Here is a 25,028-nt window from a genome sequence, read left to right on the forward strand (position 1 = left end):
GGTGAATTCAGTGTTCTTTGGTAACCGTTGACACATGATGACAATAAGATATAAGGCATAGGGCAAAGGCCAGGAAAATCTTTTAAAAATGAATCCTACTTCCAGCTGGGGAAAATGGGGGGGTTGGAAAAGTGCCTCTTGCAACTTCTAACTTTCCTATGAGAGATGCCCTGATTCTCATGGGTGACTTTAATTTTCCTGATATCTGCTGGGAGAGCAATACAGCGGTGCATAGACAATCCAGGAAGTTTTTGGAAAGCGTAGGGGACAATTTCCTGGCGCAAGTGCTAGGGGAGCCAACTAGGGGGGGCGCTTTTCTTGACCTGCTGCTCACAAACCGGGTAGAATTAGTGGGGGAAGCAAAAGTGGATGGGAATCTGGGAGGCAGTGACCATGAGTTGGTTGAGTTCAGGATCCTGACGCAGGGAAGAAAGGTAAGCAGCAGGATATGGACCCTGGACTTCAGGAAAGCAGACTTCGACTCCCTCGGGGAACAGATGGCCAGGATCCCCTGGGGGACTAACATGAAGGGGAAGGGAGTCCAGGAGAGCTGGCTGTATTTCAAGGAATCCCTGTTGAGGTTACAGGGACAAACCATCCCGATGAGTCGAAAGAATAGTAAACATGGCAAGCGACCAGCTTGGCTTAATGGTGAAATCCTAGCGGATCTTAAACATAAAAAAGAAGCTTACAAGAAGTGGAAGGTTGGACATATGACCAGGGAAGAGTATAAAAATATTGCTCGGGCATGTAGGAAAGATATCAGGAGGGCCAAATCGCACCTGGAGCTGCAGCTAGCAAGAGATGTCAAGAGTAACAAGAAGGGTTTCTTCAGGTATGTTGGCAACAAGAAGAAAGCCAAGGAAAGTGTGGGCCCCTTACTGAATGAGGGAGGCAACCTAGTGACAGAGGATGTGGAAAAAGCTAATGTACTCAATGCTTTTTTTGCCTCTGTTTTCACTAACAAGGTCAGCTCCCAGACTGCTGCGCTGGGCATCACAGAATGGGGAAGAGATGGCCAGCCCTCTGTGGAGATAGAGGTGGTTAGGGACTATTTAGAAAAGCTGGACGTGCACAAGTCCATGGGGCCGGACGAGTTACATCCGAGAGTGCTGAAGGAATTGGCGGCTGTGATTGCAGAGCCTTTGGCCATTATCTTTGAAAACTCGTGGCGAACGGGGGAAGTCCCGGATGACTGGAAAAAGGCTAATGTAGTGCCAATCTTTAAAAAAGGGAAGAAGGAGGATCCTGGGAACTACAGGCCAGTCAGCCTCACCTCAGTCCCTGGAAAAATCATGGAGCAGGTCCTCAAAGAATCAATCCTGAAGCACTTACATGAGAGGAAAGTGATCAGGAACAGTCAGCATGGATTCACCAAGGGAAGGTCATGCCTGACTAATCTAATCGCCTTTTATGATGAGATTACTGGTTCTGTGGATGAAGGGAAAGCAGTGGATGTATTGTTTCTTGACTTTAGCAAAGCTTTTGACACGGTCTCCCACAGTATTCTTGTCAGCAAGTTAAGGAAGTATGGGCTAGATGAATGCACTATAAGGTGGGTAGAAAGCTGGCTAGATTGTCAGGCTCAACGGGTAGTGATCAATGGCTCCATGTCTAGTTGGCAGCCGGTGTCAAGTGGAGTGCCCCAGGGGTCGGTCCTGGGGCCGGTTTTGTTCAATATCTTCATAAATGATCTGGAGGATGGTGTGGATTGCACTCTCAGCAAATTTGCAGATGATACTAAACTGGGAGGAGTGGTAGATACGCTGGAGGGGAGGGATAGGATACAGAAGGACCTAGACAAATTGGAGGATTGGGCCAAAAGAAATCTGATGAGGTTCAATAAGGATAAGTGCAGGGTCCTGCACTTAGGACGGAAGAATCCAATGCACCGCTACAGACTAGGGACCGAATGGCTAGGCAGCAGTTCTGCGGAAAAGGACCTAGGGGTGACAGTGGACGAGAAGCTGGATATGAGTCAACAGTGTGCCCTTGTTGCCAAGAAGGCCAATGGCATTTTGGGATGTATAAGTAGGGGCATAGCGAGCAGATCGAAGGACGCGATCGTTCCCCTCTATTCGACACTGGTGAGGCCTCATCTGGAGTACTGTGTCCAGTTTTGGGCCCCACACTACAAGAAGGATGTGGATAAATTGGAGAGAGTCCAGCGAAGGGCAACAAAAATGATTAGGGGTCTAGAGCACATGACTTATGAAGAGAGGCTGAGGGAGCTGGGATTGTTTAGTCTGCAGAAGAGAAGAATGAGGGGGGATTTGATAGCTGCTTTCAACTACCTGAAAGGGGGTTCCAAAGAGGATGGCTCTAGACTGTTCTCAATGGTAGCAGATGACAGAACGAGGAGTAATGGTCTCAAGTTGCAATGGGGGACGTTTAGATTGGATATTAGGAAAAACTTTTTCACTAAGAGGGTGGTGAAACACTGGAATGCGTTACCTAGGGAGGTGGTAGAATCTCTTTCCTTAGAGGTTTTTAAGGTCAGGCTTGACAAAGCCCTGGCTGGGATGATTTAACTGGGAATTGGTCCTACTTCGAGCAGGGGGTTGGACTAGATGACCTTCTGGGGTCCCTTCCAACCCTGATATTCTATGTTGTAAAGTGTTGGTTTATTTTTTTGCAATTTCTGCTTGACTGCATCTAAAATATATCGTTCCCTAAAACTGTCCTGATAACACTGTTAACTCCTAATTCTGGGTATTCTTAAACACTTATAGATTCATAAATATTCAGGTTCAAAATGATTTCTTGGGTCACACATGCAATCCTTCTGCATTATTACAGGATTGCATGGATAGATGCCTTTACTAACTGTGCATTTCCTATCTATTCATGCTTTGGGTGGTTAGGTTACTTCACTGCGTAATAGGTATAAATGAAAGAGCTTTCATCTATTTATCCAAAATATTTGCATTCTTAATTTTAGATGGTGGTTGTGGATGTATCTGCTCCAGGACGCCATTCTGGTATTGGTATCAGACACCCAAGTTGGTTAAAATGTGGCTTCAGTGAAGATTCATACTGGTATTGTATTCCTAGGAACAGAAGACTAGGGCAAAGGCTTTGAATGCTTCCATATCTGGGTTGATGAAATTTGTCCTACATAATTTATAAGTGAGTTCTTACTACTTTAGCAAAAGAGCATTTCTCCCAAAAGGTGGCTGCCTCCTGGGTTATGAAGGTGGTTGACTGGCAAGCATTGTCAAACATTCTGGAGTTTAGCATCAGATTCCTAGTGCTGCTGTCTAATATAGAAACAAATTTCCTCTTGCTTATTACTCTGCCTAAAATGATAAATAGGGCTGCATGAGAGGGCGCAGCAGAGCCTTTGAGGCCCTCCGGAAGGCCCTGAGGCCCTACCACAGCCTGCCCCAGAAAAAGGCAGAGTGGGGTCCTCCAGCAGCCTAGAGAGGCTGCAGCCTATCGGGGCCCAGCAGCCTAGTATAAAAGAGCTGCAGGGCCAGAGCAGGGGCACTTCCTTGCTGGAGGAGCGTGGATGGTGGAGTGCTGGCTGAATGAGCTACAGGACCTTGGACAGAGCAGTACCGGCAGAGACGGTGGGGAGCAAGAAGGAGCCCCTGGCTGGCTGCTGAGACGCAACCAGGACAAGGTCCTGAGGTAAGGGTGAAGGATTTTCTGGGACTGCAAGGAAGTGGTGCAGGGTATCATAGCATCAACAAAGCTTAGATAAAGGGACACTGTGGATGGCTGCTATGTATAGGCTCCCTGGCCTGGGTCTCTGAGTACAGGGGGACCCAGGTTCCCTTCATTAGCCAGTGGGGAAGTGGCCTGGACTTTGATGTACCACAGAAGAGGAACCGAACTGTTTTAGTGGCCCAGTAGGAGAGCTGGGGCCAGAAAGGCCCAGAGAGGGTGAGAACATTGCCTCCAGGGAGGCAAGCCCTGTAGTACGGCGCGATACTCAGGCCGAGACCATTTGAAGTCTGTAGGACTAATTAAGGACCTGACCAAGGAGAGCTACAGGGGAAGAATGGGCAAGCATGCACACTCCAACAAGGGGTGCTTCCGAGAGGTGTGCCACATCTTTACAGGCTGGTTGAAAATTTTCCATCAAAAAGTGGTGTTTTTTAACACAACTGGGTTTTGGCTAATCAAATTTTTTAATGAAAAGCATCTGATTTTTGTCGGGAAACTTCAAATTTTCATTAAAATGTTGAACACCCAAAAAGTGAACAATTTCTGTTTGGACATGCCACAGTGGTGCTTCATGAGAAATGTAGTTCAGTTACCTCAGGTCACCCCCTTCTCCTCTACATGTCCCATGATAAGCTACGGTCTCCACTTTTTCTGAGTCACCATTGTGCATCATGGGAGAGGCAGTCCACCTGGGAGGCCTGGCTCATAGGTGGGAATAGGGGCCTGAAGCATCTGAACTGAACTCCCCTGAGGTGCCATAGAATCATTTCTGAATAGAAATTTTTGGTTTCAGACAAAAGTTTTCAGTTTTCAATTTTTTGCTGAAACATCCACACTTTTCATGTGGGACAGGGACCATTTTCCAATCACTTTGTTAAAATATACCTCCTTACATTAGCAGAGGAGGTTGAATAGAAAGGATCTCCAGAATCACAGCCAAATTTTTCAATTAATATTAATACAGTGTGATGCATTTCTATAGCACTATGCACCTGATGATCTTTAACTTTTCAGTCTAATAATTAAGCCACACAACACCACCATGAAGTAGGTGAGAACAGTTATACCATTTTATAGATGTTTGAATTCATTTGAGACACAGGGAAACAGTAGCCTGCAGTCACTTAGAGCCAAGGAGCCTGATGACAAATCCTCTATACTTTACTCCTTTCCATAACATAATTCATCCTATTCCCAACAGCCATTTTCATAATTACTCCCTATTAGAGCAACTTTCTTCAAGCTAAAACATCAAAGCAGACATTTTCATTCATCTTAACCAGCTAAAAGGGCAAAGACCATTTTAGCCTCTCTGTCTTTGGCGAATGTCTCTCTTAAATTGCTGTTTTTTCTCCTTTGGGCAAGTATCTCAGGAGCATGCTGGTGACATTGTATGGGAGGCTCAAACTCAGTAAGATTGCTGAATGTTTAGCATTAGTGCCCTAATGAAATAAGTCATCTATTCTGGACTGGTGAAGAGCAGACCTCTGAAAACTATTACTAGTGGCTAGTAACTGTTACATTATCTTTGTTACATTATCCAAAGTGTTTTGTTCTGGACATTTCTGTTGTCTTATTTTGGTCATGGCTCAGATATTTTTAAAGGCAGTGTGCCACCTTAGGGAGAATCCAAAGGTTTTTTTTTCCTCCTGTTCATGTCTTATGTGCTTTAATTCCATTTACGTATTTGAAAAGTCACTGTCTTTGTTGTACCTTTTTAAAGGACAACTACTGTTGTAATTGTTTATGTAGATGTTTAACATCGCTTCCATTGTTAAGAGGTTTCTTCAGAATGGAGAGAATATAACTAATGGTTAGAGCAGGTAATGAAGTCGGTTATTCTTATTATTTGTATTACAGAGGCACCTAAAGGCCCCAAATGAGGCCTTCCATTGCACTAGGTTATTACATAAAGCTGTTCCATGCACATAGTATGACACCATTCCTGTCCCTGAAGAGCCTTATTAGCTACACTCGTTGTTTCTTGCCCCTTAGCATGTAAGTTACAGCAACTTAGTCTCGTTTAGATTCAGATCATGGAAGGGGCCACCCAAATACACCAGGAAAACCTGCTTCCATACAGGGAAAAAAAAATAAAACTCACCACCCCTAGTTGTCACCTACAATCCCACACTGGAACCCATATGGGGTGATGATGCTAGTCACCTTGATTTCAAGGGCAACATCAACAATCATAGTTTGTACTAATGGGTCTTCGTGTGACTCCATAAACCAATTCGGGAAGAACAACACTTACTGCATTGGCCACAGAAGCATTTGCCTAGTGGTGTTGATTGAGCTGCACATTGTTTTCATGCCTGGCATGTACTTTCAGCTGATCAACGTGATTCTTCACAAAGTCATGGACATCTGCCCTTAGGTGTGGTGCCATGCAATATAATCAATCACCAGTTGCTCAAAGATGGAGTCAGAAATATTTGTTTTGTGCAGATTTTGTTTCAGGGTATTTTTGAAGCATTTCATCTGATGTCTAATTTTAGATTTCCAGGGTTTAATTTGGAAAATAAGACTTGTTTTGATAGACAGATCTCAGGCATATGAATTAAATATCCAGTCCATCTCAATTGGGTGCTGATCAAGTAGGTCTCAATGCTGACTGAAACAGCTTTTGCCATGATTTCAGAGATAGAAACCCAGTCTTGCCATTTGATTCCCAGTAATAAATATAGCTGTCACCAATGGAAACTGTCAAGCTTTTTAATTTGCCATTGATAACAGTCCTTATTTCACACAAGTAAAGCAATGTCATGAGAACAGCTTTATAGACTTCAATTTTCGTCTGTAAACAGATTCCATGTTAATTCCTGATTCAGTAATGGAGACAATCATATGTGGCTCTGGCTTTCTTAATTGGCACATCCACTTTGTGGTCACTGGTCGCTTCATTGTTCAACATGCTGCCAAGATAAGTCAACTGTCTGATAGCTTAGAGCATGGTACCATCCAAGATTATTGATGGGCTTTGATCAAGTTGTTCAGAAGCTGGCTGGTACATAACCTTGGTTGCTCAACTGATGGTGAGGCCACAGTTACAAGCCTCAGCAGCAAAGCAGTTTGTAAGATACTGTGGTGCTCCTTCAGAGTGTCCATCAAGACACAATTGTAGGCATAGAGCAGTTCCTGAATCAACATTTCCATCACTTTTGTGTTTTCACATAGATTGGAAAGCTCAAAAAGCTTACCAGTGCAGAAGTGTCAAAAGGCACCATTTGAAGAGCCATGAAGGGGTTCCTCTAGCATCGCAGCAAAGAATAAATGAAAAAGTTTAGGAGCAAGAATACATCCTTGCTTCACCCTGTTTGTGACCATCAACACTAACTCTTCCAGCCAGGCCTTCATGGAATTGCTGAATTATGTTAATTTTTCTGGACATTCAAATTTAGTCATTTCCAGAGGGTGGTATGGTTGACCATGTTGAATGCCTTGGTTAGAATGAGAGATACAATATTCAAAGGTTGATGCTGCTCACAACACTTTTCCTGTAATTGTCAAATGATGAAAATCATGTCAACAGTTCTTGGCTGAGCACAAAGTCACTCTGACACTCAGGTACAACCTTGTCAGTCATGTGGGTCAGGGTTGGTTCAAGAGGATCCGTGCAAGACTCTTGCCAGCCCTGGAGAGGAAAGAGATCCTGCAGTAATTACCACAGTTGCTCTTTGAGACTTTATGCTTATAGATAGTGATGATGTTGGCATCTTTCAACTGTTGCAGTATGATTTCTTGAAGCCAAACATAAGGAAAATTCAGAGAGCCTGTCAATGAGATTTCCTCTATATTTGAAAATTTCAACTGTAACGGCAACAGGACCAGATTTGTTGTTTTGCATTACTTGAACCACTTTCAATACCTTGGCTTGCATGGGTGGAAATACAACCTCATCAGATGTAGGCAATTTGTGGGCATTATCCAGTAAATCATCAGAAACAGTAGAAAAATGATTAAGTAGTTTACTAAAATATTCATGCCACTTTGGTGCATGGTAGTGCAATCCGTGTTGACAGATTCACCATCAGCACTTGTTAGTGATGTGAAGGCAGATTGGATAGGCCTCTCCACAAATTTAACTGCATAATAGAAATCTTTGGAGTCATGTTTGTCAGCAAGGGCCTGTCGTTTATCCACTTTACAGTCAAACGATATATTTTGCATTTGGCAGAGTTTGCACTGGAGCATGATGCAAGCTGTCCTATATCTGGACTTTTTCGACTCAGAGCATGGTTCAACTAAGAGTGTGGCATGCACTTGTCACTTGACATCAAGGAGATTCAAGATTTCCGGGTCATTATCCTAGAACCAATCCCTATGATGGTGTTTTATATATCCAAAACAATCCACAATGGTGCTACACATTTTGCCATGCAGGGATACCCATTCAACAGATATGTCGTCACTGGAAGAATTTCTAAAACAGGAGTTAGTTATGCTGAAAATTGTTTGGTGATTGGCAGATCTTTCAGCCAGGCAATATTTACATGCTTAACTGACTGGTTTTTAACCCATTTTCAGCCAAATAGAGAGGGAAAGCTTTCAGTTAAACATGATGGTGGTCAGTCCAACAATCATGTCCTCATACTATCTGAGTTGATCCTAAAGTATACCACTTTTGATTCCCTCTAGACTTAAATGTAATTTGGCCCAATGTATGTGTGATACTTGGTAGGTCTCAAGTATCAGGGGGTAGCCATGTTAGTCTGTATCCACAAAAACAACAAGGTGCCACCGGACTCCTTGTTGTTTTTGGTAGGTCTGTTACTGTAAAAGGGATTTTAGAAGTGTATTTATTCCAGTACAGGGAAATGCTTGCCTGAAACCATAAGGAAGTTAATTTCATGCAACTGAAGTTGGATTTCTAAACCAGTCTCCTACATACACAACATAAACATCCTCCCTCTCATGTAGATGGAGGCAGTTAAATGAGGTTCTTAATTTATATTCAGTGTTAGAATGCATCCCATAACAGGGACCCATACCAGTCTGTGCAGCAGTGTGCTGTCTTTGGAAAAGTGGGGAGTCCCCGGGAACTGACAAACTGATGGAAAATTTTTATGGTTAGCATTGTGTTTTTGCTAATGGTTCCATTGATAATCATAATATTGAATGACAAAAGTTGGCTTTGGCTTTACTTTGTAATTTCCAGATTTTGACTTTATTGTGCTCCTGTTCTTCTTATTCGCTACCCCAGTCCTATTTCTTTCTTTCTCTCTCTTTTTTAATTGGCATAATCAAGCAGCTGTTCTTAATGTGGGTGCCTGATCACTGCTGATTCTAATTTGCCATAGTCCCTCCAGGATTTTCATGTCTCCAACACCTGCTCCTTATTCTTTAGAGCAGTGACTGAGGAGCACATGACCAGATCCCTCTGTGTCAGGGACAGAATAAGAATGAACATTGCCCAGATCAACCAAAATAGCACGGCCCCAGGCACTCTACCTTCTTCCTAGTGGCAGTAGACTTGCAAAATCCATGGACCCTTTCAGACAAGTTGGGGGCTGTGACTAGTTATTCAACACTGGCCTCCATATCTCCAGCCATAGATAGCTCCTTATACCAAAAGTCTCAGCAGCTCACTCCATACTTAGGGTCTGCTTCTCCTATTAACATTAAGGGGTGTTTTTAGCTATTGTGTTTTACCTACCTACCTTAAACTGCAGGTGCGTTTAGATATAATACAAGATACTAAATGTTTTCTTCTACTTACTAACTGAATGGAAACTGATTTTTCCCCTCTCAAAATTTGTCAATAATCACAACCCTGCTCCTTTGTCACCCTGCAGCTGCATTCTTTTACTCCCTGGTCCAGATATAGCACTCAGGCCACCCACTGTGTTGTGGTGTTTTTTAAAAGAAATCATAAAAAAATCAATGGAATTTCTTTTTCCAGACTTACACCTTATAACTGAAATCAGAATCAGGCACCACAATTTTTATCTTGACAGTGGCCTTTTAAGAAAATATAGCAAGCTGAGGAGGAGTAGGTTTAACACAGTGTTAAAAAGCTTTGATAAGATGCTTAAAGAACCTCACCAAATAGGATACTAAATCTAGCAAACCCTACTTCTAATAGGCAGGAAATGCAATTAACCAGCTTTCCCTGGAGTAGCAATATAACAGGGCTCCAGCAGGTGTGTGACTATTGTGTTATTAAAACAAAAAAAATCAAGTCAGCTTTTCACTACAAAAACAAGTAAAAGGCAGAGCAGATGCTGTAATAACCATTAATTTACATTCACCAACTATATGTGTTATAAAGCTAGATCAAGAACCCTGGAAAAACAAATTATTTTTGGCTCACGTATGCAATAGCATAACAAAGCTACTGGTATGCTTTTAGCAGAGCTAGAATACATATTAGCCAAACTATCTCTGATGGAACGACTGCAGTCCAGAACATATTTGGCCTTGAGTGCTAAGGAGTATCAAAACCTGAACAGTTTATATCCCCCCAACCCCCACATTTTAGGTGACCTGAATCTAAACTAACTCTGGTATGGTCTTTTTTGAAACCTTGATAAAGAAAACAGAGTAAAAGACATCAAATTTTCAGGTTATTCAAGTTCCATTTTAAACAATTTTCTACAAATTCCATTGAAAAATTGGGCTTGGAGTTTGACAGAGAGCCCTGTGGGTACTGGCTTGCAAAAGAGAATGTTCATTATTTTGGGGGGGTCTGATTCTGCAAGACTTTTGATACTGGCTTAGCAGTACAAGCACCTAAAAAACCGCACTATTGAGGAAGGTACATAAAAGTGGCTATCTGGTAAAGGTTCAGGAAATATCTTTGTTTATATAGCACTTCTCATTTGAGGATTTTAAAATGCTGTATAGGTTAATAAGTAAGTTTCTCCATGCGGCAGTTCAGTGTTTATATTATTTTTTTCTTGTAGGTGGGTAAACTGAGGGACTGAGTGGTCTTCTCAGGGACATATGAGTCAGCAGCTGAGCTGGAAATCAAAGCACTCAGAGCACCCTTTTCTAACCATTAAATAACTGGGCTTCAGACTTTTACATCTCATATCCCATTTTTGACTGTCCAAATATGTCACCCTGTATTAGCTTTTATATATAACAGAAAAAAATCAAGGGGAGGTGTGAAGTAATAGTCTCAGAAATTCCTGGTTTCATGAAATACTTGTATTAAACTAAAGCTTTGACTCTCTGCAAAAAAATAGTGTGGTAATAGCAAGATAGCTATCTTGGTGTTAAATCCTACTGGAGACCAGGCCGAGATCATTTTTTCCTCATATTTAGCTAGTTGAGGTGGGTGGTTATGACATTTTGGGCTTATGTGTGTCCCCGTTCTGACTTTCTGAAAAAAATCTTGTATTTTGGCCTCCATAACCTTGATTGTCTTTCATTATATGCTGTACCACCATGTTGGGTTGCCTCATCATTCTTGTGTTACGGGGCCAATCTGGAGTCTGACCCTGAAGAACCATGTTGTAGCCATGTTGGTCCCAGGATATGAGAGAGACGAGGTAGGTTAGGTAAAATCTTGTATTGGACCAAGTTTTGTTGGTGGAAGAGGCAAGCTTTTGAGCTCCATTCTTCTTCAGGTTTGGGGTTCCAGAAGAGTTAGAGTGTAAATCAGAGTGCCCACAACTTGAGTGTGGAGTTCTGGTTACACTGTACATAAGCTATTGGGCAGAGTTGGGGGTGTTCAGCATGGGTCCCAGGGACTAGGGCACCTGGACTGGGGAGGACCCATTTTTCAAGGAGGGAGCCAGACAGTCTACACCCCAGGAATGTTCCTGAGAGGCCAGACTTAGAGAGTGTCTGGATGCTGTTCAGACCCAGTAAGTGTGGGTGCATGCAGACTCCAAAGGTTGGATAGATTATAGTAGCTCAGTAATCAGCTACAAGGATGAACTCAGCTCAGGCTTTAACAGGAACATGGGGTTGATCTTGACTAGTAACATCAAGGGGAAAAAAACATACATTTTTCAGTGAAGACATAGCCACAGAAAAGAGCTTCCAAAGATAAGGGGGAATAGAAAACTGTGACTGGGAGATGAATGGAGATTGGGACTGGCTGTTTAAAGAGACTGTGGATCATTGGAGTGGTGGGAATTAGATTGGGAGAACGGGAGGCTCATCTGACAAGATGACAGGATTCGGGGAGAAGGGAGAAAACTGGAACCAGCTGGGCAAACAGATTAGGAAAAGACGCTGGGTGTTCCACCTGAGATGTGGCAAGAAGGCCAGGGAGGGAGACGGGAAATGCCGGTGGGAGGGGCCAAGTGTAGTGCAGGGAAGAAGATGAGAAAGACGGACTGGATGCAGAGCTAGAAGATGGGAGGAACTGGGACTGGTTAGGCAAAGGTACTACAGCAGGTTGGGGGAAACTTGATTTAGGAGTCTAGAGTGGGAGTTTCTGCAACAAATTAGGCAGGGGCCAGACAGACAACTTCGTTTACTACATAACCCTAATTAATCTCTAGAGTAGCTCCATCTTGAGCACTGAATGAGACAGGTGTCCTAAGGAAAAAATAGTCTGTGATAATGTAATTAAAGACTGTATCATGATGCATATGCAAAAGAAGGCCAAATTAAGGTTGCCTAGACAACCTTAATTCTGGCATTTCCTAACTTTTGAACATTTGACTTTGCAACATGGATGTTCTTTTAACTTAATTTTTTTTTGTGTTAAAGAAAATATAATGTTGAAATAAACATAGCATTCCCGGGAGCATAACCTAAATGCCATTGGACTTTCAATCATCCCCCAAAGGACATGTGCTGCTATAAGATTTTTTTTTAATGTCATTTAAAAATGTAAAGTGATTTTCTATGACTGAAAAAGAACAACATGCAGTTTCCTTTGCTCCTCTAGTCTGTAATCCGTATTCTGCCTGGCACATCCATGGGTGTAGAAATCAATACAAATTTAGGCTGGGTACCTATTTTGTTCCTCAAAGAAACCCACAGAGCAATTACAAAAAACACTTTCTAGTATTTACTAATGAGGGAACCATTGCTGTAAAATAAATGAATCAGACAAGTGAGAAACAAAATCATGTCTATAAAGTGGTAGAAGAGGAAAAAATGCAATTGTATATAAAATATCTCTTGATGACACCTCATGCTTATTAGTAATAAAAAGCCTTCCAAAATATCCTGCATGTATTAATGGATTATGTTGGAAAATTCAAGTTGTAGTAATACACTAAATTTTCCAGTTTTTTAATATTAATATAATTAAGTGTATAGAGTAATTTGCACACATGATTAAGGCCCATTCAGGAAGATGCTTAAGTTTTTTGAACTAATCACATGCTTAAAGTTGAGGATGGGTAACATTTTTAGAAGTGCTTAAGTGACTTGGAAACCTACATCCCACTTTCAAAAGGAACTTAGGCTCCTAAGACACATTTGAAAATTTTATCTGATATGCATAAGCACTTGTCTGAATTACGTGGCCCGAGTGAGCAGTGGTGCAGTTCAGCACTTAGGCACAACCGTGTAATGAATGTTAATGAATGGTAAAACGATATCACTGGGAAGCACAACACTAACATTCACGGCACATAAGCCTTACTCCCACTGGAGCGCAGTAGGACTGTTCATGTGAGTACTTGCCATTGTGTAAAAAGGCTGCCCGACCCAGACCAAAGTTACCTGTGCAATTCATTTCATTGATTCATTTCCCAGCATCAAAGATAACAGGAGCAGCCTTGTAAATATCTTGCCATATGGAAACCAAAAGTACCGCCGTGTTGTAGAGGGGGCAAAGAGTGTACTTAAAATACTATACAGATATGATAACGAACACAGGTGGCAATGGCCCTGCTCCTGGCACAGTCTCATCTTCCTGCACATTGACAGTAGCTCACTGATCCAATCTCGGAAGTGATATAGCTCTTTTTATCATATCTCAAAGCACTTTACAAAGGGAACTCAGTATCATGTTACAGATGGGGAAACTGAGGCACAGACAGGGAAGGTGAGTTACCCAAGATCATGACGCAGACCAGTGAAAGAGCTGGGAATAGAACTCTCCTCTCCTGAGCCCCCATCTGGTTCTCTAAGCACTAAATAATACTGCCTCCTAGTGGGTTACATGATTGCTAGACAACAGTAACATATTGGAGATCAGGAATCCTAGCTTCCATTCCTGGCTCTGGGAAAGGAGTGCATGGTTTAGTTCTTTGAGACAGAATAATTGAAGCACAATCAAGAATGAAAAGCAGTGTGTTTATGGTTTAGGTTTACCATATTAGAGGAGCAGCTCAGAATCTTACCCCAGGTCTCTAATTCAGCACAGAACTCACAACCCAAAGACAGCAGGGATTTAAAGGAAATTTATAAAAACCCTTTTGGGTCCTCCCAATCCTGGGCTGCTCCAGGGACTGTAGTGCCTTCTTATGTAATTTATATCACCCTGGGGGCCTGTGTACATCACAGTAGCCTCCTCAAGCTGTTCTGTAGGCTGCAGTGCTGGAATCTCCTCAGTGCTTTGTGTGGCAGAGCCCCCCCGGAAAAGCTTGCTCCCAGCACACTCACACATGGCTTGCGAGGGAGGCCTTATAGCTGCCTTCCACAGTGCCTGTCCTGGTGGAATCCTCCCCTGTTGGAACTGGGGCTTTGCCACTTCTTTTACCAGGTATAAAGGGGCTCTCAGTTCTGGATGCTACTCCCAACTGTGCCTGCAGTAGCCTGTGTTAGCTTATTTGTAAAATAGGGCCTATTATACTAGCATTATAGGGCTGGTGTTTATGGCGTTGGTTAATAATTAGGGTGAGGAAGTGCATGAAAATATGAAAAGCAATCAGAAGCAGTGAGATATTAACTCAGGCTCTTGGCTGACAATTCATGGAACTTTCTGCAGGGATATTTGGTGAGAGTCTCTTTCTTCTTACTTTTCCAGAGTCGGTGTCTCCCAGTGGACGTGTTATATCATTGCTGCCAAATACAGCAAGCTTTTCTTGGCACGTTTCAGTTTCTAGAGGAAAAAATGACAAATCATGAGACGGACAAAATACTTCCTATATATAAGTAATAATATATTAATGAGCACATAAGGAGCAACATATGGAACAAACTGTGTTTTAGATTTATTGCAAAAGGTGATAAAAGGCGAGACAGTCCAATGTTTCCAAACGTATAAAATTAACAACTCATTATTCTCTTTTTGTATAACTCAATTTTCATCAAACCATCATAAAATCGTGAAATACTACTCAAAGGGTAGAAAGTGTTAAGAAAATCTCAGGATAGTCACAGCTATTTCTCCAGATTTAAAATGGAAATATCCATCACTGTAAGGTGCTTTGAGTTCCTCTCTTAATAGATGCGAAAAAAGACTACAAAGTATTATTTATCAAAAAGCTGTGAAAAATGTCATTCACAGGCATGACATCCCAATGATGAATTATAAATATATGTGGATTTTGTATCAGAAAAAGTAAACTATTGGGTTTTATAGAGAAGACTCGCTCTGAATGATTTCTTGTGGAGAAAAAATAATTGACACTTGCAATCTTTAGCTGGTTAGAGCTCCTTGGTTAAAAAATAAAAAAGAAATTCTATTAGTTTGTGTTGTTCACAGGCTTGTTTCATAATACGTACACTATAAATTACAAGGAAGTACATGAAGGGGCTCGGTAATGTCCTTACCCAGATGACCTGTGCTCCTGTGATTTATTATGTCGCCAGAACCCTGGTAATCTATTGCTGTCGGTCTCTTATTTATCTGTTTATTGGGCTATCAAATGCTCCCATTCCATTAACTGCTTGTTCTTCACTGAAAAAAAGCTTAATACATTTATCATCACTCTAGGCCTCCCTTTTCTGCCAGCTGCCCCCAGTCTACCTGTAATAGTACTCCTAGTCTGAGGTCAAGCCTTGCAGGATCATTACCATCTGTATAGGAATAAAAATGTGCCCTCTATGCCAAGGGGTTTCTTGCCTCTGTTGTAATATCCACAAAGTCCCAGTCAGCAGACCTGCTCCCGGCTGTAGGTGGTTTTATAAATGCTTGCTGCCTCCAAAGATGATATAAGGATTTCTTATAAGGATTTTTCATTATATTTTGCTGGATTGATTGGATTCAGGGTGATCTCTGAGTTGTCAGAGGGACAGAGGTGCAAAACACAGGATCGTCCCTATTTCCTCACTGGGGTGTTGGAGATGCTAAAAGTATTTCCTTCAGGGAGAACAATACATCTGCAATACACCCCACTGTATTCTTCAGTCTACACTGGCTCCCAGTTCATTTGTAGGTGCAATTTAAGGTGTTGGGTTTTAACCTCAAACAGGTTAGGTCCTGGTTAAATTGGAGAACACCTCAATCCTGCGACTACACGGCAGTAGTTGAGATGTTCCGAGGCTCTTGAGCCAACAAGCTCCTATGATTAGGGGGTTGGTGACAAGGTGTTTTGATCTCAATAATATTCTCAATCTGTTTCCATTTTTGGTCAGCCTTAGGGATCATGTGTGTTTACATGAGACAGCTTCTGTTCTAAGTATCTGATAGCGTTGTACAAAGGTTGTAGAGAGTTGACCTTGTCAAGCCTTGAGTGAATTAAAGAGTTCGCCGCAACTGAGTGCCAATAAACACTTTATGCCACACTAAATCATCGTGAATTCTCTGTATCATTTTTTACAGAGGACTATTTTAGATTTTTTTTAAATGATTGGAACTATTTTTGTATCCCTCCACTGAAGACCTTAGTTACCATAAACTCAGTCATGTAGGGTCCAAAAGGCAAGAAATAACATCTAAAATATTCAAAATAATTTTGCTAGACATTAAAAATTAGACTTTAAAGTTGTGCTACAGCTAAAATATGTCAGGCCAGTAGCAAGTACTGTGTATCCTTTTGGGAATCACCGAAAGGGCATCACCCCTTTTCCAGGAGCATAAGGTCCCTATTTCTAGTCCTTCGGGGTCACAAATGATCAGACCTTAAATCTGTTCCTAGTGCAGGACTCGAATCCCCCATTTTAGAAGGGGTGTGTGTGTGTGTGTGGGTGGGTAGCATTCGGGGGAGGGGAGAGAAATGTTGCTGATAAAGACAAGAAAGGTGGCTATTAGAAACTGCTCAGAGATTTTGAATGTTAGTAGTCATGGAGGAGGTGGCTAGCAGGCAGAGGACAGGTAAGATGAGAAAAGGGTGCATTTTAAATTGCTTTTAATGTATGAATATTGTCACCATATGATGTGTGCGTGTGTATGCGCACACAAAAAGCACAGAGGTAGCTATACATCATTTAAAACATGATTTTTTTTAACAACACATTTCAATCTCAGCTTTGTTTTTTTGGGTGACACTCTGTCATTGTTGTTGGTATTTGTACAGCTGCCTTCTATCCTCCAGATCTGCTGAATAAGGGTCTGATTATTTTCAAACAACTTTTGCAATTATCCTTGAAGAAGGAAATTGCTACTTTATGTACAGTACATCTGTGATCATAACTGTTCCTTTTTTATACTATTACCGTGTGGGCTTTAATTTGGCAAGCTTTTGTAGCTAGTGCTTCAGGAGCACCCTCTATATGCTCTGAAGAACAAATTTCAAAAAGCAATAGGACAATCCAAGCATGTTTAGCTCTTACCCAGTTTAAAGGTCTCGCTCTCTGATAACTCTGTTCAGCTGTTTTCTTTTAACTGTACATTGGTGCATAATAGCCTCAAAAATAAGGAAAAAAAAATTTTCCCCCTAGAATCTATATTCCCCCATATCCTTTTCCATTTGGCAAATAATGGATTTCTATAGATACAGGCCAGTCACCAGATTTGGATTCTGAGCACTTTGAAGGTACATGATATTTAAATCAAAGTCTGGGGGGATGGACCCATTTTGACTAGAAAATAGATGGCGCGAGGAAGAAAAGGAGAGAAATAAGTACTGCACAGTCTTTTATTAGGAAAATAAACCATTACTGAGCACAGTTTTTAGAAGAAAAATGCATAGAAAGTGTGTAAGGGTGTATATTTCTCTCAATAAAGCATTATAACAAAGAGCCATTAGATTCCCCTGTTTAGATTCCCAAATGAGGTGGACTGGTTCAAACAATACAGTTGAAGGAAATTAGCATCACACACAAGGAGAGGTAAGACAGTGCTGTATATTGTGAGTGTTAAAACAGTGCCATATAATTGCAGGTTTTACCTGTCAGAGGCTATCATAATAGCTTACCTTTATGAAGTGAAGTGCCTTTCAACAAGAATCTCAAAGTGCTTAACATTAATTAAGCGCCGTAAAACCTGTGGCAGGTACTGGTCTTACAGATGGGCAAATGCAGATAATGAGAGCTTAACAGACTAGCTGAAGATCATACAGTGAGTCAATGTGAGAGCTGTGGCTAGAACCAAGGCGATTCTGACTCCTAGTACCCCACTAAAACTGGTCCACATTGCCTCCTTTTTAAGGGGGTTGTCAAGGTTCCTTCCCCACTCTGAACTCTAGGGTACAGATGTGGGGACCTGCATGAAAACCCCCTAAGCTTATTTTTACTAGCTTAGGTTAAAACTTCCCCAAGGTACAAACTATTTTCCTTTTTCCCTTGGACTTTATTGCTGCCACCACCAAGCGTCTAACAGATATATAATCGGGAAAGAGCCCGCTTGGAAACGTCTTTCCCCCCAAAATCCTCCCCAAACCCTACACTCCCTTTCCTGGGGAAGGCTTGATAAAAATCCTCACCAATTTGCATAGGTGAACACAGACCCAAACCCTTGGATCTGAAGAACAATGAAAAAGCAATCAGGTTCTTAGAAGAATTTTAATTGAAGAAAAAAGTAAAAGAATCACCTCTGTAAAATGAGGATGGTAAATACCTTACAGGGTAATCAGATTCAAAACATAGAGAATCCCTCCAGGATTCAAAACCTTAAGTTACAAAAAGACACAAAAACAGGAATCTACATTCCATTCAGCACAGCGATTTTATCAGCCATTTAAACAAAACAGAATCTAACGCATATCTTGCTAGATTACTTACTAAGTTCTAAGACTCCATTCCTGTTCTGTTCCCAGCAAAACCATCACACAGACAGAGAGAACCTTTGTTTCTCCCCACCCCCTCCAGCTTTGAAAGTATCTGGTCTCCTCATTGGTCGTTTTGGTCAGGTGCCAGCGAGGTTATCCTAGCTTCTTAACCCTTTACAGATGAAAGGGTTTTTCCTCTGGCCAGGAGGGATTTTAAAGGTGTTTACCCTTCCCTTTATATTTATGACAGGGGTAGAATTGTAAAATAAATTCTTTATACATGGGAGGTGTGCAAAAAGTGAGGGCATCTTTTCTGCAGCTGTTTAGATGAGCATCATACTACTGGCCATGACATGGGAAGGTGAAAAGTAAAACCTGACCCAATGCTAAGGGTGTCTTCCCATAATCTAGCGGAGATAACCTATACATAAAAGTGCTATGATGCAGTGGTTGCCACATATTTTTTCAAAACAATTCTCCCTAACATCCTCCCAAAAATAATTAAATTCTCCAGAGATTTCACATGCCATATCTCATCAAAGAATAGACTTTTGGGGAGAAGTTTTGAAAGCACCAGAAAAGTAGTTTTAAAGGGTTTTTTGAGGGGTGGGGCTTATTTTGTTTTTAATCCTCCTCTTGTTCACTTATTATGCATTATGTATTTAATCCTCCTCATAGTTCAGAAAATGGCTTGGCCTATCAACACCAAATGTTTGTTTGTTCCTCTTCTTGGGGACAGGAAGTGGGGGTAGGAAGCTCAGGACTTGTCTACGCTACAGGGGAGATTTGATCTAAGCTACGCAATTTGAGTTACATGAACAGTGTAACTCAAATTGATGTAGCTTAGATCTACTCACTGTGAGCTCCACACTATGCAATGTTGACAGGAGACACTCTCCTGTCGACTCCCCCTACTCTTCTTGATCCGGTGCAGTACAGGAGTCAAAGGGAGAGCAATCGGTGGTCGATTTAGTGGGTCTTCACTAGACCGTCTAAATCAACTGCCGATGCATCGATCACTGCTTGTTGATCCCCCAGTAAGTGTAGACAAGCCCTCAATTACTGAAAGGAGTGATATAATGGAGTAGAGAAGGTGAAGAGGGGAGGTACAGGAGATTAAGGGAAGCATAGAGAATGACAGAGAAAGCCAGTCACTTATCCATCTTTAAACTTCTAAATACATTACTAAATGATTAAAATATTCAGTGGATAAATTCATGCCCTTACTACCTATTTCCACCTAATCAGTCCCCTCTTATAGTCTTGCAGGAGAAGAAACAGAGCATAGCTTCCTTCCTGTGGACTTTCTCCACCACTCAAATTTCAACTTTTGATGCTTTGTTTAAAAAAAAAAAAAAAAACCAGCAGGGAAATTCCCAAACAAAGCATTTGGTTAAGAGAGTTACGATTAAAAGTATGTTTCTGTGGAATCCTGCTAATATGTAAAATATTACTTACCTTAAAAAATATATAGATTTTTTTAATAAATTAAATGAACTTAAAAAATTTGCAAGTTTTATGTAAATAGCAAAATAACATCTGAGTAGGAGATTATAATTTCCTATATAACACTGATATATACTATATATCATTCACTCCCTAAATATGACATGTTAGGTACACAACAGCTAAAAGTTCCCACTTACAGTGTTAACATGCTTACATGCAATGTGTTTCATCATACAGAACAGATCAGTCATTCCAATTCTATTCATAAAAGTATTCTACTCCATCATCACATCACACTGTGAGAATTTAGATTGACTTAACACACCCTTTTTATTATTTACTATTTCTATTACTATAGTACTTAGGAGCCTTTGTCATGGAGCAGGACTCCAACACACTGTATTTCTTTTGAAATCTATACTACACACTTAATAATGAATATATAAAGTCAATAGTACATATCAAGCAGCACATATGTATTCCAGAATAAATCAAAGGATAGTATTAAAATGGGGGAGTCAGAGAGGGTGAAAATAAATGAAAAAGGATCATATAATACTGGTAAACTGAACTCCATAATTTTGTAAAGAAATGTTAGCATTTCTTTTGAGTGATCACTGGACTCTTGTGGAACACACTTTCAGTGTTAACAAAGTATAGTTTAAAAAAGAGTTATCTGGGAAAACTTATTGAGTCAGATTTTTCAGGAGATGGGCACAAGCAAACAATTATATGCATTTTAACATTGCAAAATGTAAATGTATACATCTAGGAACAAAGAATGTACTTACAGGATGGAGGACTCTATCCAGGGAAGCAGTGATTCTGAAAAATATTTGGGGGTCATGGTGCATAATCAGATGAACGTGAGCTTCCAGTGCAAAGCTGTGGCGAAAAGGGCTAATGTGATCCTTGGATGCATAACTAGGGAATCTTGAGCAGGTATAGAGAGATTATTTTACCTCTGTATTTGGCCCAGGTGTGACCACTGCTGGAATACTGTGTCCAGTTCTGGTGTCGATAATCTGGGGAGGGATTCAGAGAAGAGCCATGAGAATGATTAAAGGATTAGAAAACATGCCTTCTCGAAATAGACTCAAAGAGCTCAATCTATTTATTTTAACAAAAGAGATTACACTTCATTACAATCTATAAGCACCTACAGGAGGAACAAATATTTAATAATGACCTCTTCAGTGTAGCAGAGAAAGGTATAACATGATCCAATGGCTGGAAGTTGAAGCTAGACAAATTTAGACTGGAAATAAGTTGTACCTTTTTAACAGTGAGAATAATTAACCATTGGAACAACTTGCCAAGGATAGCTGTAGATTCTCCATCACTGAGAATTTTTAAATCAAATTAGATGTTTTTCTAAAAGATGTATTCTAGGAATTATTATGGGAAGTTTCTATGGCATGTGTTATACAGGAAGTCAAACTAGGTGATCACAGTGGTCCCTTCTGGCCGTGGAATCTATGAATTTGCAAAAATACTCAGCAACCAGTCACTCCCATTAAGCATGCTTCGTGTAAGTGCCTAAATGAGAGTAGAACTCTCTCTGGCTTTGAAGCTACCCGTGTTTCCATATGAAAACACTTGGTTGAAAAAAGAGTTCCGCTGAAAGTGTGTTTTGGTGGGAGCTGAGTTCTGTTGAAACTCTGGCCCTCAATGTGTTCATTTAAACCTGTGCAGAGTGTGAATACCTGATATTGGATATTATGTCTGGGTCTGATGCAGTATAGCAAATACAGATGTTCCAGCAAGTATTCTGAGTAGCGGAATGCAGCCGCAGGTTAAGATTGCCTTCTGTAGGTCCCATAGTGGGAGCTTGTTGCTGCTGCTACTACACTTGTTTTAAATGGAAGACTGCGTAGCCTAGCAAATAAAGTGCACCTTAAATTACAAAGGTAGTTTATTCACATTCATGGTAATGGAGGAAATTAGTTTTCTTTTTCTTCCTCTTTTTTTCCATGTTTATACTTAAAACTAAATTGAACAAAAGAAGAGAAAATCAAAGGTAACAAAGTAGGGGATGGACTCGGTGGTTTTAAGGCTATGTCTACACTGGGAGCTGGGGGTGTCATTCCCAGCTTGAGTAGACATGCTTGCGCTAGCTCTCATCAGACAAGTGTACTAAAAATAATAGTATCGCCATGGTGGCACGGGCAGTGGTGAGTCAGGAGTGGGTGGGTGCAGTGTGGCCTGCCATGTGCAGGGGGTCAGACAAGATCGTCATGATGGTCCCTTCTGACCTTGAAGTCTATGAGTGGCCCTCCCAAGTACAAACCTGCCCAGACCCGGGGGGACCTGGTCGGGGTGGCTAGCCTGTGAGCGGGTGCCTGTGGTACCACGGCTGCACTATTTTTAGTGTGCTCGTTCATTGAGAACAGGTGCAAGTTATGTCTTCTGGAGCTGGGAATCGCATCCAAGTGTAGACATAGCCTCAAAAGGGTCTTTTTTGGCCTCTAACTTGTATTATTCCAAGAATGACTATGTTCTGCAGTTGGGTCAAATTCTGATCCCAGTTACTGTTATAAAGTCAAACTCAACTGAGTTGTGCTTGCTTTAAACATGGAACTGAGATCAGCATATGGCCCAAGATCTCTGTGCTGTAGAAAGTTGAATGAAAATACTTTAGGAGAAGAATTAGTATCCTGCTGATAGTCTTCGGCAGTCAAGTAAACACTAATAAAATTCCAAATCTAGCCTCACTTTTCATCCCTGTGTGGATACCACTGGCTGATGAGAAAGTACTGTGGAAATGAATAATAAGCAGGAACTGCCAAAATTTGTCTTCACTCGAATGGTGCCATGGTCCAACTTAAACAGCTTCAGTAGTGGGAGACAGATGAGTGGTGACTATCATTTATTCTGTCAGAAACAAAGGTGGTATGAATGGCTCTGTCCAAAATAATAATCAGGATGTTGGACCTGAGCCAGAGCAAAGAAAAGAGCAACACATGGTGTTTATGGATTTAAATAGTTATGTTGCTTCTGTAAGAGAGAGAGGCTGATGTGCAGGGAAGGGAGTGAGAAGATGTGCATAATACCATCATTTGAGAAGACAAAGTACTGCAAGAGCAGCTTTAAGAATATATGTATCTTTAAATCATAAGCAGTAATAAATTGGTGTCTCTGTATTTTATTTTCAAATATACAAGTGGAACTCCAGCCTTTTTTCCATTTGAGCAGTCTGAAGCCTCTATTTATTCCCTCACTGACTCTGGTAAAGGTGTCTGCTACAGGTGATCTGCTCTTATCACTTTGCCTAGGCAATGGTTACAGCACGGAGAATTATTTAATCTGTAAAGGAGAATATTAAATGATTTAATCCATGCCTTATTTTGGTCATTTTTCTCCCAACTCAATTCTAACTTACATCCTCTCCATTGGTAGCTTCTCCATTGGCTACCAATGGCTACCTCTCCATTGGTAGCCATACTGGTACTGCAGCTGGATAAGCAAGAAACCTTTGATTCTACAGCACAAGTGCCAGTTGACAGTTTTCTTCCCACATTTGCACACAAAGAATGAAAAGCATCATCTTTCAAATGCTTTCAGCTTCCGCTGGATCGATGAAAGTAATTGTGTCAAATTCCAGCCCTATGAAGGGAGATACAGACCCACTGGTGTCAGAGTAGTTGCACTAGATTCCACTAGGGCTTATCTGGGCATATGAGATTTTTTTATCATTTAAATTATATATAATATGTTATATATGTGTATATATATTTAAAAACCCACTGTTTTTATATGGGGCAAGCTAGTTCTACTCAATATGTCTTTATTGGGGAAGGGGGCAGGAAGTCATTCTGTGCCCACATCCTAATGTGCAAAGGGGTTTCAGCACCTTGAATCTGCCCTAAGATTCATGGGACTTCAGAACGCTGTCAGAGGCCAGAGCCATTTGCACAGAGGCTATATCCCACATTGCCCTCCATGACTTCCCCACCATCAACAGGGCTCTTGTGTAGCTCCCTCGATGTGCTGCTGTCCCAGGCAGGGCTCAGAGTGAAAGTTATTCAGCCTGAGGTGGGGATGCTGAGCTCTCCTGTCCTGTTCATCAAGTCAAGGAGCTGCTCTGCATATGGAAGGCAATCTTCTCTGGAGCTGAGGAGCCGTGATGCAAAAGTGATTAAGTCCCCTTCTCACATGGAGAGGGGATGATCCTTCTCAAGCACGGAGCTCTGGATGATTGTTTAGCTACATAGTTTTGAATTTGTTTTTGGCTCTGCTCTTTCCTGAAGAATGCCATTTTCAGAGAGCTAATACTTGCCTTACATAGAGCTGCATAAATTGACTCAGTTAAACATCTGAGCAAATGGAAGAGAGGCAGGTTGAGGCGATCACTTTATATCAAACTGGACAACCATTTGGGCTGCTTGAGGCGGAATATCACTTCAAAGGGTGCTTTTTTTTCTCAACATCTTGTGCTTGTTGGTGCTGATTATTGGGGCTTCTTTGTACCTCTGGGTTTGCTATGTGGTCTTGCTGCAGGAATTGTTATCTCCTTTATTAACTTCTCCCAGGTCAAGCTTCTTTGACCTTTACAAAGAAACAACTACAGCATTTTACAGTAATGGTACTAAACAGTGCATTTTACAAAGTGCTATTGCAATGCTCTGGGCAATTACTGTAGAATAAAAGGTAAGTATGTCATTGAACATTGCCTGTGCCACTGACTTGCAGATCTATCTTTACGCTTCTGATCTGTTTCTTTATGTTACATTCTGCATCTTAGCTTGTCCCTTTTACATCTCCTTCTTGGGGTCTTACCCTCCTCTTCCCCTTAATGTGACCAAAGCTTCTCATTTTCACCTCCCCCGCTTGGCATCACTGACAACTCCACCATCCTTTCCATCTTTGAAGTCTGTAACCTAAATATTCAACCTCTCCCTCTTGAACCATGCATCCATTTTGTGTCCCAGTCTTGCTCCTACTTCCTCATAA

The 25,028-nt window shown here is 41.3% G+C and overlaps 1 protein-coding gene and 1 long non-coding RNA gene across 2 annotated transcripts in view; one reads left to right on the forward strand and one right to left on the reverse strand.

Moving 5' to 3' along the window:
- Positions 1-25,028, forward strand: part of TPK1 (thiamin pyrophosphokinase 1) — a 568,487-nt gene that overhangs the window by 35,879 nt on the left and 507,580 nt on the right. The gene's annotated exons all lie outside the window — the stretch shown is intronic.
- Positions 14,227-25,028, reverse strand: part of LOC141982849 (uncharacterized) — a 31,728-nt gene continuing 20,926 nt past the window's right edge. Inside the window, exons 2-4 of the long non-coding RNA XR_012638232.1 lie at positions 21,038-21,100; positions 20,867-20,960; positions 14,227-14,635 (exon numbers count right to left, since the gene is read on the reverse strand). This is a non-coding gene — a long non-coding RNA (uncharacterized LOC141982849). The remainder of the gene's footprint in view (positions 14,636-20,866; positions 20,961-21,037; positions 21,101-25,028) is intronic.

The sequence above is a fragment of the Natator depressus genome, chromosome 2, assembly GCF_965152275.1.
Source record: "Natator depressus isolate rNatDep1 chromosome 2, rNatDep2.hap1, whole genome shotgun sequence".
NCBI classification, from domain to species: Eukaryota; Metazoa; Chordata; order Testudines; family Cheloniidae; genus Natator; species Natator depressus.